We start from the raw sequence: 11,912 nt of genomic DNA, 5'->3' as shown, positions 1-11,912 counted from the left end.
GCAAATATCTGTATTTCCAAAAAGTATCACCATGTGTATATATATATATATTTTTCATTTTCTTCTTATTTCGGCTTCCACAGTAACATCCAAGTGTCCCACAATAAAGATGGATCATGATCCTCTTCAGAATACTGTGCTGTGAATTGTTAAATGTTTTTGGTTGACCATAGGCCACAGTGTTTTGTACAGCTCCCTTGTCCTGTCGGTGACTGCCAAATAAAATGCTAGGAAGAAAAGTCTGAGAGATTTTCATGTGTGGCTCTGTTATTCTTTTTAATCATTTCTTAAAATGCATCTCCTCTCTTGGTGACAAAGGAAGTTCCACTGGCAAAAGCTTGGTACTGTGTGATAACTTTCATATTACCCCTTCCACAGCCATCTTTCTTTGGCTGCCTGGTGTATATCATTCATTGCAAGTTTACTTCATTCCCCTGGATTCATAGCTGATGCTCTGTGGACCATAAAATTTCAGCTGCAAAACCAGAACATCTCATTATTTCTGAAATATCAAGCTTGTATCTTCTTGATAAATAATTCCTACTAGTATAATGTATCAGACTAAAACATATTTTCTGAGGCCAGTGAGGTTAAAGCGGCAATCTCACCTTTTTTAATTTTTTTGCCCTGAAGACACTGATTTCCATATATAGAGTGACCCTGGTTTGTGTTGAACACGGGGAATGAGGATGAAGCATGAAACGACACATATTGCTGTCAGAGATTTGAAATGAGGCCCGCTAACCTGTAGGCAGCCCTCCAGACTGATCAGCCCCTTGTATTACTAATGCATTCAGAGAGTAGCACACCTTTGCTAGCCCTGGGATGGCAAGTGTGTCCCTTCTTCCTCCTTTTTTTTTTTTAAATCACAACCATTGACAACTGTTACATTTTAATGCAATTCTTCCTTCCCTCTCCTACCCCACTGCAGAAAAAGGGGAAAAATAAAATCTCCATTGACAAGGTATCTCCGAGACGCTGGTCTCCTCTGTTCTCCCCAGCCTTGAAAAGTGGCTGCGACTGTTTGGATTTGCTTTTGAATATACATCAGTCAGCAGTGCTTAAACAGGTGATAACATTTTCACTCTTTCGCTTGACAACGGCCAGTGCTCTGGAATTTAGCCACTTGCTGAAGCTGGCTGCCTGTTCCAGCAGCAGGAGTTGTTCTTAAGGAAATCATGTCACCACTCTGAGTTTGGTTTGTTGTACATTACCCGGTGGAAACATCAGGAAGCGGGAGAGGTTTGAAATCACGCATAATTTGCTTTCTGTTTCTCGATGTTGTCTCTGGTGTCTGTTTCATAAATCAGGCAATCTGCCAGAGTCTTGCCAATAGTAATGATAATCAGCAGAATAACTCTGTCCCAGGTCTGTGAATGAATGACAGTGTTTACATGCGTCTATGACATTCAGGGGTGCTTCAGGAAGCTTGTGGAAAACAGAATTAAAAGATACATTTATTTTGGTGCACAGATATTTTGAATTCCCTGCATATGAGCCTGTCTTCAAAAAGTTTATGGAGTGGCTGGCACTGTGGCACAGCAGGTAAAACCACCGCCTGCAGTGCTAGCAGTCATATGGGCACCAGTTCAAGTCCCAGCTGCTCCACTTCTGATCCAACTCTCTGTTATGGCCTGGGAAAGCAGTAGAAGATGGCCCAGGCGATTGGGCCCCTGCACCTGCGTGGTAGACCCGGAGGAAACTCCTGGCTCCTGACTTCGGATCAGCCCAGCTCTGGTTGTTTCGGCCATTTGGGGAGTGAGCCAGCAGACGGAAGACCTCTCTCTCTCTCTTTGCCTCTGCCCCTGCTACTGCCCCTGCCTCTGCCTCTGCCACTCTGTAACGCTGCCTTTCAAATAAATAAATAAATTTTAAAAAACACCTTTTTTAAACAGTTTATGGAAAGTGTGTATTTTGAAAAAGATTTACAAGTATTAATTTAACATGTCCGATAAATACGTATCTATGCATACAAACACACATATGTAAGTCAATTCAGCGCCCTTAGAAATCAGTCATTTCAGACCTGTCCCTTGTTCCTGTGTTGCAGGAGCCTTCTGATAGCTGTTGACAGTGTCACGAAGCACTGTGGTGAGAACTCGTTTTCTACGCTGAGATTACGAATGGCAACAGCTGCAACAGCGGTTTCAGGGCCATGGACCCTGGCGGCCTTGAACCTCTCCCAGGATCTTTGCACTTGTACGCCTACCAGATCCTCTCTGGAGGCTGCCTCAGCTCTGTTGATGCCCAGAAGGGCTATTTCTGCAAACATGCAAGTTCTACAATGATGATTACAATTCCACAATTCGTTAAATGGCATTACTGCATTTCTGGCTTCTATGTCATCGTATATCTCCTCCATCATAAGAACACTTATTTTGGGGAGGAATCTGACATTTTTGGCCTTGAACAAAGGTCCTCACCTACAGGGTTCAGAAACAGCTGCCCTGAGCGAGACAGCGAGTTACTGCAGACCGAATCGGTATAGACCCTGCCTGCAGGAAGCGGAGCGGTAGGAAACCCACCACCAGCCGGCAAAAGGTTCGTCTGCTGTTTTACTCCTGTATCCCTCAGTAGCGCCAAAGCATCAGCTGACCAAATCAGCCAATAAGCAGCCGCTTCACAGACGCGAGGCAGCCAATTTCTCGCCCTGCTTTTGTAAACCACTTTATGATCGAGACACAGAAAGCCGCACAATTCAACTTCGACATCTTGAGTTTGAGGATGAGTTCACAGCTGTGAAACCATCCCCACAACCTCTTCCAGAAACATCCATTGCCTCCAAAAGCGTCCTCCTTCCCTGTTCATCATTACGACCGCTATTATTATTTTGTGCATATGCGATAACATTTTATAGAAGAGTTCTCTACCAGCAAATGTCTAAGTGCAAAATACTACATCGAGGCCGGTGCTGTGGTGTAGTGGGTTAAGCCGCCACCTGCAGTGCCGTCGTCCCATATGGGTGCCGGTTCAAGACCCGGCTGCTTCACTTCCGATCCAGCGCTCTGCTATGGCCTGGGAAAGCAGTAGAAGATGGCCCAAGTCTCCGGGCCCCTGCACCTGCGTGGGAGACCCAGAAGAAGCTCCTGGCCCCTGGCTTCGGATTGGCACAGCTCCGGCCATTGCGGCCATCTGGGGAGTGAACCAACAGATGGAAGACCTCTTTCTCTCTCTCTGCCTCTCCTTCTCTCTGTGTGTAACTCTGACTTTCAAATAAAATAAATAAACCTTTAAAATAAAATACTATAGTCACGATGGTGTACATTAGGTCTCTAGGACTTAATCATCTTGCATAACTGAAACTTTGTGCCTTTTGACTACACCTCCTCGTCTTGCCCTCCCGGGGTCCCTGGCAGCCACCATTCTACTCTGCTACCGCGGGTTTGCATGTTACAGCTTCCACCTAGAAGTGTTGCCAGGCAGCATTTTTCCTGCTGTGTCAAGCTTATGTCACTTACTATGTCTTCCAGGTTGATCCATTGTGTCACCAATGACAGCTTTGCTTCTCTTTAAAGGCTGAATGATATTCCATTGTAGGTATGCATCACACTTTCTTTCTACATTCATCCCTTGTTAGACAGCGAGGCAGTTTCTACACCTTGGCTATTGAGAATGATATTGCAATTTACGTGAGAAACCTGCATTGGGATTTTACTTCCTTTGAGTCTATACACTCCAAGGTGGGATTGTTGGATCGTATAGCACTTCCCGTTTTCCATTCTAAAAGATACTTCCATATTGTTTTCCACAGTGTGGGCAGTCACATTTTCTTGACTATCTTTGCCACTGTGCACTTCAATAGGAAATGCATCAGCTCACTGAAGAGGATTTAGGTTAATGACCTTTAAGCTTAAATATGCAGAGAGCCCTTTTAAGGGGAAAACTGCATTATTAAGAGTTGGCATGATTTGATTATTAATTTTGACTTAAACATACAAACTTAAAACTAAATGGGACTTCCTGGTGATTATTATCTTTCTTAAAAATTATTTTCATTTTTATTTGAAAGACAGAGAGAGCTTTCTTCCATCCCCTGGTTCACTTTCCCAATGCCCCCAGAGGGAGGCCAGGCTGAAGCCAGGAGTGGAGAACTCCATCCAGACCTCCCACGTGGGTAGCTAGGGAGCAGGCCCCTGGGTCATCATCTGCTGCCCCCTAGGACGCACATTAACCAGAAGCTGGGTGGGAAGTGGAGTCCCTGGGACTTGAACCAGGCACTCCGAGAGGGAGTGTGGGTGTCCCACTAAATGCCCAGCCCACTGATGATATTTTTAGAAATCAAGTATAATTTTTAAATAACAGAATTCAAATTAGCCTCATTAAAATATGTTATCTTGCTGATATACCATTGAAAACCTTATAATATGAAAATACACTGATGGACAGATTTTTTTTTTAAGTGAGGCCTGTTATACATGCCGTGTACTATGTGACCACTCTCTTCTTCCACGATTTTTTTTCTTAAGTTATCTTAATTTTATAGTTCATTTGGTTATCATCAAAATGAAAACACAAATCTATAAAATGTGGAGTATACCCAGACCTCTGAGAACATACCTCCAACGTGTGAGGACTTCAGATTAAGCAGGAGCTGTTTGAGATTCTACAACCTCGGCCAGCGTCGTGGCATAGTAGGTAAAGCCACAGCCTCTGATGCCGGCATCCCATATGGACACGAGTTCAAATCCTGGCTGCTCTACTTCCAATCCAGCTTCCCTGCTCTCCTTGGGAGAGCAGAGGAGGATGGCCCAAGTCCTTAGGCCCCTGCACCCACCTGGGGGACCCAGAGGAAACTCCTGGCTCCTGGCTGTTGAGGCCATCTGGGGAGTGAACCAATGGGTAGAAGACCTCTCTGTCTGTCTGTCTGTCTGTCTCTCTCCCTCTCTGTAACTCTGCCTTTCAAATAAATACATCCTAAAAAAATAGATTTGTAGCATCTCAGGTCAGGGAAGGAAACATGGAGGAACCTCCAGGGCAAATATCTTAGGCAGGATGGAGCCCAAGACAGAAACACACTGCATTTTTCTTTCGAATTCACTGATGGAGGTGCCATGACAGAGGTCAACAGACACCTAAGGGTAAATAAAGGCAACACAACCTTTATAAAATAAGGAAGCCCTCTTTTTCTGGATAAGAGGTAGGCATTTGTGATACTTTGCTAAAATATTTCTAAATAATAACTTTTCCTGTCACCAGAAAATTTGTTCCATCTAACACTTGGCAGTTTTTCTATTTAAAGGTTCGAAACAAAAATTTTGCAGAGAGAAATCTTATCGTTGCTTCCTTGTCTGCCCATAAACTACTTCCTTTTTCAATTGTCAAAAGCTGGGGCCAGCATCCTTTATGGGCGCAGTTCAAGTTCCAGCTGCTCCACTCCCAATCCAGCTCTCTCCTGGCTCCTGGCTTCGGGTCAGTGCATCTCCTGCTGTTGCGGCCAACTGGGAAGTGAACCAGTGGATGGAAGACCTCTCTCTCTGTCTCTGCCTTTGCCTCTCCTCTCTGTGTAACTCCAACTTTCAAATGAATAAATGAATTTTTTAAAAAAATTTAAAATAAAAAATAAATTGTGAGAAGCTGGTTGCAATGCTTCTATCCTTTTTCCAAGCCACCTCACACGGGGTCCTGTAACTTGCAAGACACTCGCCTGTGTGTGACTCAGTCACCACAGCTGACTTAGGAAATTCAGGATGATTCGGCCTCAGTGAGACCTGCAAGATGCCGAGGACTCATTTGATCACTGTTTACATTCCCCGAGAACTGCGAGCCAAATTCTCCTACCTGCATTGCCTGATATTCATGTAAATGATTTTGACTTGTTGATAGTTTTTCATTTTATTTGCTGTTCACTTGGGAAGTTGTATTGGCTCCTTTTGGCAACAATCTCTAATTCAAGTGCACAAGTACCCAAGGTATTTGCATCTATTCTGTTTAGAGCTTTTTAGGTTTTTCTTTTCCTCTCTTGATGTTTAATGTGTTATTTTTCTTTACTTTTTAAAGTATTTATTTGAAAGGCAGAGTGAGAGAGAGAGAGAGAGAGAGAGAGAGAGAGAGAATGAGAGAGATCTCCCGTGTGCTGGTTCATTTCCTAGGTGGCTAGAAGGGCTGGAGCTGGGACAACCTGAAGCCAGGAGCCAGGAGCTTCTTCCAGGTCTCCGTGTGAGTGCAGGAGCCCAAGCACTCAGGCCATCTTCCGCTGCTTTCCCAGGCACATCAGTAGGGAGCAGGACAGGAAGTGGAGCAGCTGGGATGCAAACTGGCACCCGTATGGGATGCTGGCATTACAGGTGGCAGCTTTACTCGCTATGCCACAGTGCCGGCCTCTTATGTGATATTTTCCTAGAATTAATTTCTCAAGGAAGAAGTAAGTGTCAAGGATCCACACTTGCCATCATAAATGATGTCCCTTGCTTTCTCATTCAGAGTTTCTAATTAAGAGCGTGCTTAGATTAGTATTTTATTTTAGCAAAGATAATCACTGTTGTATCTAGAATGTTCTGGAAGGCATTATGAACATGTGGGCCGACTGACAATTTACATGTTCTTAAGACCTCTAGATGAGCTTTGTAGAATTATCTTCCTACAATTGTCCTTTCCATGAGTTTAGCTTTTTTGAATATTCTTTCTCTAATTACCCCTAGAGTCTCCTAAGAAAGATTTTGGTTAACAATTTTAAAAGTGAAAGCAGGCTTGACACGGTCCATGTGTCTGCTCATGGTGTTTGAAGTAGTAGAGTCAGGATTCAAACTGAAGCCAACTGTTTCCTCTATGCCACCTTGTTTTAGTCTGTATGGACGGCTGTTACCAAATTCCTTGGGCTGGGTGACATACACAGCAGAATGCATTGCTCCGAGTTCTGCAAGGCCAAGACCAAGGCACCAGCAGATTCGGTGTCTGGTAAGGACTCACTCTGGTTCACAGATGGCACTGTGTCGCTGTGACCTGGCAGGGCCCCAGCAAGGCAGGGCCCCTGTGACCTCATTGATTTCCACAAAGGCCCACCTCTTAATATGGTCGTATTGAGTATTAGGTCCCAACATCGGGATTTTAGGGGGACACCAACATTCAGAGCACAGCACTTCTGGATTTTGGAGTCGTCTCGAGGGTTCCTGATGTTCTGGAAAAAGAGGCAGCGAAAAGGCGCAAATAAAAGTGCATCTTTCCCCTACACCCTGAGGGACGCACCTGAAGCTACACCCAAGCAGGGCTACGAGTCAGCTTGCCAAGCGGCAAAGCCAAACCCGAGAGGCTGATGCAGTGCACTGGGCCTGTGGCTCTGTGGCGCCTTGTGAATTGATGTTGAGAGTCTTGGTCACAACCATTAAATGAGCCAGTGGTCTCGTTTATTAGGGTGTTAATAATCCTGGCCAAGAAGGCGTCATCTTCCTGATCTGGTGACTCCTCAAAGGCCCCCCGTCCTTACACTTCTACTCTGGGGGGTTAGGAACCCAGCGCATGAATTGTGGAGGGACGTAAATGTTCACTTCTTCACACCTTGGGATCCAAGTCTTACCCGCTTTGTCGGGGGATGCTTCTCATAATCTATTAGTCTGCTACCATAGGAATGGCCTTGCACATCGGGGTCAGTATCACGTGCAGAGAAAGTCCACGCATCTCTCCAGTACTTAAAAGCCACCTGCCCTTCTTACAAGGGACTCATCTGACCGTTAGCATCAGCACCAATTTTCTCACTAGATACCTGACTTTGAACTGATGGGGGAGGGTGAGGGTGGAAGTAGGAGAGGTTTCCCCACTTGGCTCCTCACTCCCCAACCCTGTATCGTATTTACAGCTTTCCAAGGCTTTGGACAGAAGCAGATCGGTGAGCTGGATGCTGCAGGACATCAGGCAGGTTTTGATGGTGGGGCAGATGTATGGGAGGCGTGCCTGGCAGTACCTCTGACTGTAGCTCAATCATGTGTGATTGTATCTTCGTTGGAAAAACCCCTTTTCATCCTATCATGGCCATATAGCAGACTCAGAGTATAGGATGTGGAATTCACATCTGCGGTTGTGATCCTGTATGATTCCCTTCTATATAACAATGGTTGGCCATCCAGGATGGCTTCATACTCTTAACAGTGTGAGTTGTTGGGGCTGCTTGCTTGGGATAGTGAAGAAACCTAAATCTTATCAGTTTGCCATGTTTTATGAAACATGGTAAAGCATAGAAAGGAGGCTGAATATTCCATCCTTTCCTGTTCTCTCCAAAGATAGCTATAGACTGTCAGTATTCTTCCACCATAGAAGTGTGAGAAATTATTAGCAATGTAAAAATATTTTTCTTTCATGACTTCAAAATGTGACTAAGAAATGTAGCTAATTATTGAAGTAAGCCTTTCTAAAATGTGCCTTTTGTATTTTCGAGGGCCTTGAAAAGGGGCATAAATAACCTCCTAATTATCCAAAATTTCCAAGGAGGTTGCACAACATCAGCATGCGCCTGCTTAAACCTAACGTGCTGTTTGGATTCCTCCATTACTTTAAAGTGTTTGGTGCAATTTTTAAGCGAAATACTGTTTGCGACTTGCTGCAAATGAGAAGCGACACTTCTTAACACTCTGGAAACTTTGCTCTAGGGTTTGGCACTGCAGCTGAGAAACCAGAGATTTCTGAATCTCTAACACTCCTTAGCAGTGTTGAGCAAACAGCCACTTCTGCCTGTCTCTGGCTGTATCTGTCAACCGACATTAGAAATATACCCACGGCTACAACGTTCTCATTTCCTAACGGGAGCTCTACAAGCATAATTTCTCCCTGATGGTTTGCTGCGGTCACTAGCAGATCAATGCTTTCCTCCAACAGCACAACACACCTTCCACAGACAGCTGAGAACATGGACACTACTGGGCCCATTTCTGGCTTCCCCTTGCGGCTGGCCACTCATTCCTCAACGATAGATGCGGTACGCATTCACTGTGTTCTTTAGGAATACCCATTTCTGCCATCGAAATTAAGAGACACAAACAGAAGAGGATAAAAGAAATGAAATACAGAAACAACACGTGAAACGTTGGCAGACCTCAGAAGATGTGTTGAGAATCCAGACATGGAGGCACGTGTTTAGCCTAGTAATTAAGACACGTAATTAAGGTTAAATGCCTGTGTCCTACATTGGAGTGCCTGTGTTTCAATTCCCAGCCCTAGTTCCTGTCAGTGCAGATCTTAGCATGCAGCCCTGATGGACCCACAGCATGCAAATTATAGAAAAAGTAAGAACATAGAAAGGGATAAAAACACCAAGAGACAAAAAAAATCTATAAAAGTTTCTTATATCTGATTAAATTTATCAATAGATACCCAACAGTTTTAGTTATTGAAAATGACCTGGTTTTTTTCCCCAAGACATTTTATAATTAGTTAGTGAGACTGAATGGAAAAATTTGGTTTTTGTGTGATGGCTTTGTATCTAACGTCTTTTTTAAAATTCTAATTCTAGGTTTTTTATGAAGATGCAGGCATTGCAAGTGGCGGCTTAAACCAATATACCACAACACCAGCCCCAATTTTGTATTTTTGTAACAAATCCTACTTGATAATAATGGCTATTTGTTGCATTTAGCTTGCTTATATATCATTGGAATTTTTATATTGCTTATAATTTATTTTAGAAATACTGCATATTATTCATAAGCAAAATTGACATAGTTTTTCAAATAGTTCAGTTCTTTAGCTGGTTTTGTAATCTAGGTTATAATAGTCTCACAAAATAATTCTCTTTCTCTATTCTCTCAGGTAGTTTGTTTAAGATAAAGAATATTTCTCTCTGAAATATTGGCTATTTTCTTCTATAAAACTTTCGGAGCTGGGTGTCTTGTACAGGACAGTGTATTTTTTTAAAGCACAGATTAATTTCTTCTTAAAATGGTGTTGGCTTGTATCATTCTGCTTTCAGTTGACTTTTGTTTAGAAAATGTTCCATTTGATCTTCATCTTCAATTTTATTGACATATGACAACTTAGAATACATGTATTCCTTTATACTTTTTAACATCTCTACTGTCTGTGAATATAGATCATTTATTTCTAGGATGGCTTATTTATTTATGCCATTTTCTTCACTTTTTTTGTCTTGATTAATTTGCTTAGTATTTTCCCATGATTCTTTTCACAAAAACATCTTTTATTTCTCTTGATAACATGTTTTTGTTTTCTATTTAATTGATTTCCACATACAGCTTTATTATTTACTTCCTCCTCTTTCAGATACTCTTTTCTTAATTCTTGAGAGCTTGTTTGAGGTTCTAGCAGGGAGCGCAGCTACTGTGTACCCTTGATCGGTCCTCCTCTAGCGGGGAAGGTCGTCCTCTTGGGAGCGACACACAAGGAGCAGTGAGGGAGGAAGGGGACACCCGCCCGGCCAGATCAGCCAGATCCACCCTGGCGATCCATGGGGTGACAGATGTCACAGCCAGATCACCCTCACGTCCATCTTTTCTTAATTCTTAAGCCAAGTTCTTATCCATTGTTAATGTCATATTTTTAACTTATGAATAGATTATAAATTTCCCTCTAAGTATAGTTCCAACTTAGCTGTATCTCACACGTTTTGAAATTTAGCATTTTTTGCTGTCACTTAGTGTTTTTTTTTTCTAATACTGAAGTAAAGTTTAATGAAAAGAGATACACCTGATGGACCAGGGGACATCTCAGTAAAGAATTGAGAGCCTGGTGTGCACTCAGACGGGGGTTTCTATGGACTTGACTGTGGGTGCCATTTGTTTTTTTTTTTTTTTTTAACTCACGTTGAGTTTTTTATTTTTTATTTTTTGACAGGCAGAGTGGACAGTGAGAGAGAGAGAGACAGAGAGAAAGGTCTTCCTTTGCTGCTGGTTCACCCTCCAATGGCTGCCGCGGCCGGCGCGCCACGCTGATCCAATGGCAGGAGCCAGGTGTTTCTCCTGGTCTCCCATGGGGTGCAGGGCCCAAGCACGTGGGCCATCCTCCACTGCACTCCCTGGCCACAGCAGAGAGCTGGCCTGGAAGAGGGGCAACCGGGACAGAATCCGGCGCCCCGACCGGGACTAGAACCTGGTGTGCCGGCGCCGCAAGGCGGAGGATTAGCCTAGTGAGGCGGGGTGCCAGCCCGCCATTTGCTTCTATAACACCTTACATCAGTTGTCCTGTGCTCTCGGGCTACCTCTGGAGCATAACAACTCACAGACTTTTCTAGCTTTTGATGACCTTGACAATTCCAAGGTATTCTGGTGAGGCAGTTTGTAGATGTCCTCAGCTGGGATTCACCTGATGCTTTTCTCATGGTGAGTCTAACTAGGACGTTATGTTTCATGGAGGAAGATCATGATAAAGCGCTGTTGTCATAACATGGTGTCAAAGGTACATACGGTCGCCATGACTTATCACTACCCATGTCCAGTACATACAGTCACCATGACTTATCACTACCCATGTCCAGTACATACAGTCACCATGACTTATCACTGCCCATGTCCAGTACATACGGTCACCATGACTTATCACTGCCCATGTCCAGTACATACGGTCACCATGACTTATCACTGCCCATGTCCAGTACATACGGTCACCATGACTTATCACTGTCCATATCCAACACTGACCACATGACTGAGGCCACCTTTAGATAAAGCTGTGCCAAGCCACTTCACAAGCACCACGGGTCCCTACCCACAGAGGCATCCCAGTTCTTCCCTCCCACTCCACATGCCACTACTGTCACTCTTTCACTTATTCAATTATAATAATATATAATAATAAAACAATTATAACTACAATCGTTCTGTAGGATTTTTCATCTATTTGTTTGTTTGTTTACTATTACTCTAAGCTGTTATCTTTTAGGCCAAATAAGAATGAGAATAAAGTAAGTTATTTCACCTTCATGCGTACTTTCTCCTGTAGTCTTCGTTTCATCATAGATATGTGTCTCTGACTTG

Source organism: Oryctolagus cuniculus, chromosome 9 (assembly GCF_964237555.1).
Source record: "Oryctolagus cuniculus chromosome 9, mOryCun1.1, whole genome shotgun sequence".
NCBI lineage: Eukaryota > Metazoa > Chordata > Mammalia > Lagomorpha > Leporidae > Oryctolagus > Oryctolagus cuniculus.
Note: the sequence above shows the minus strand (reverse complement) of the source record.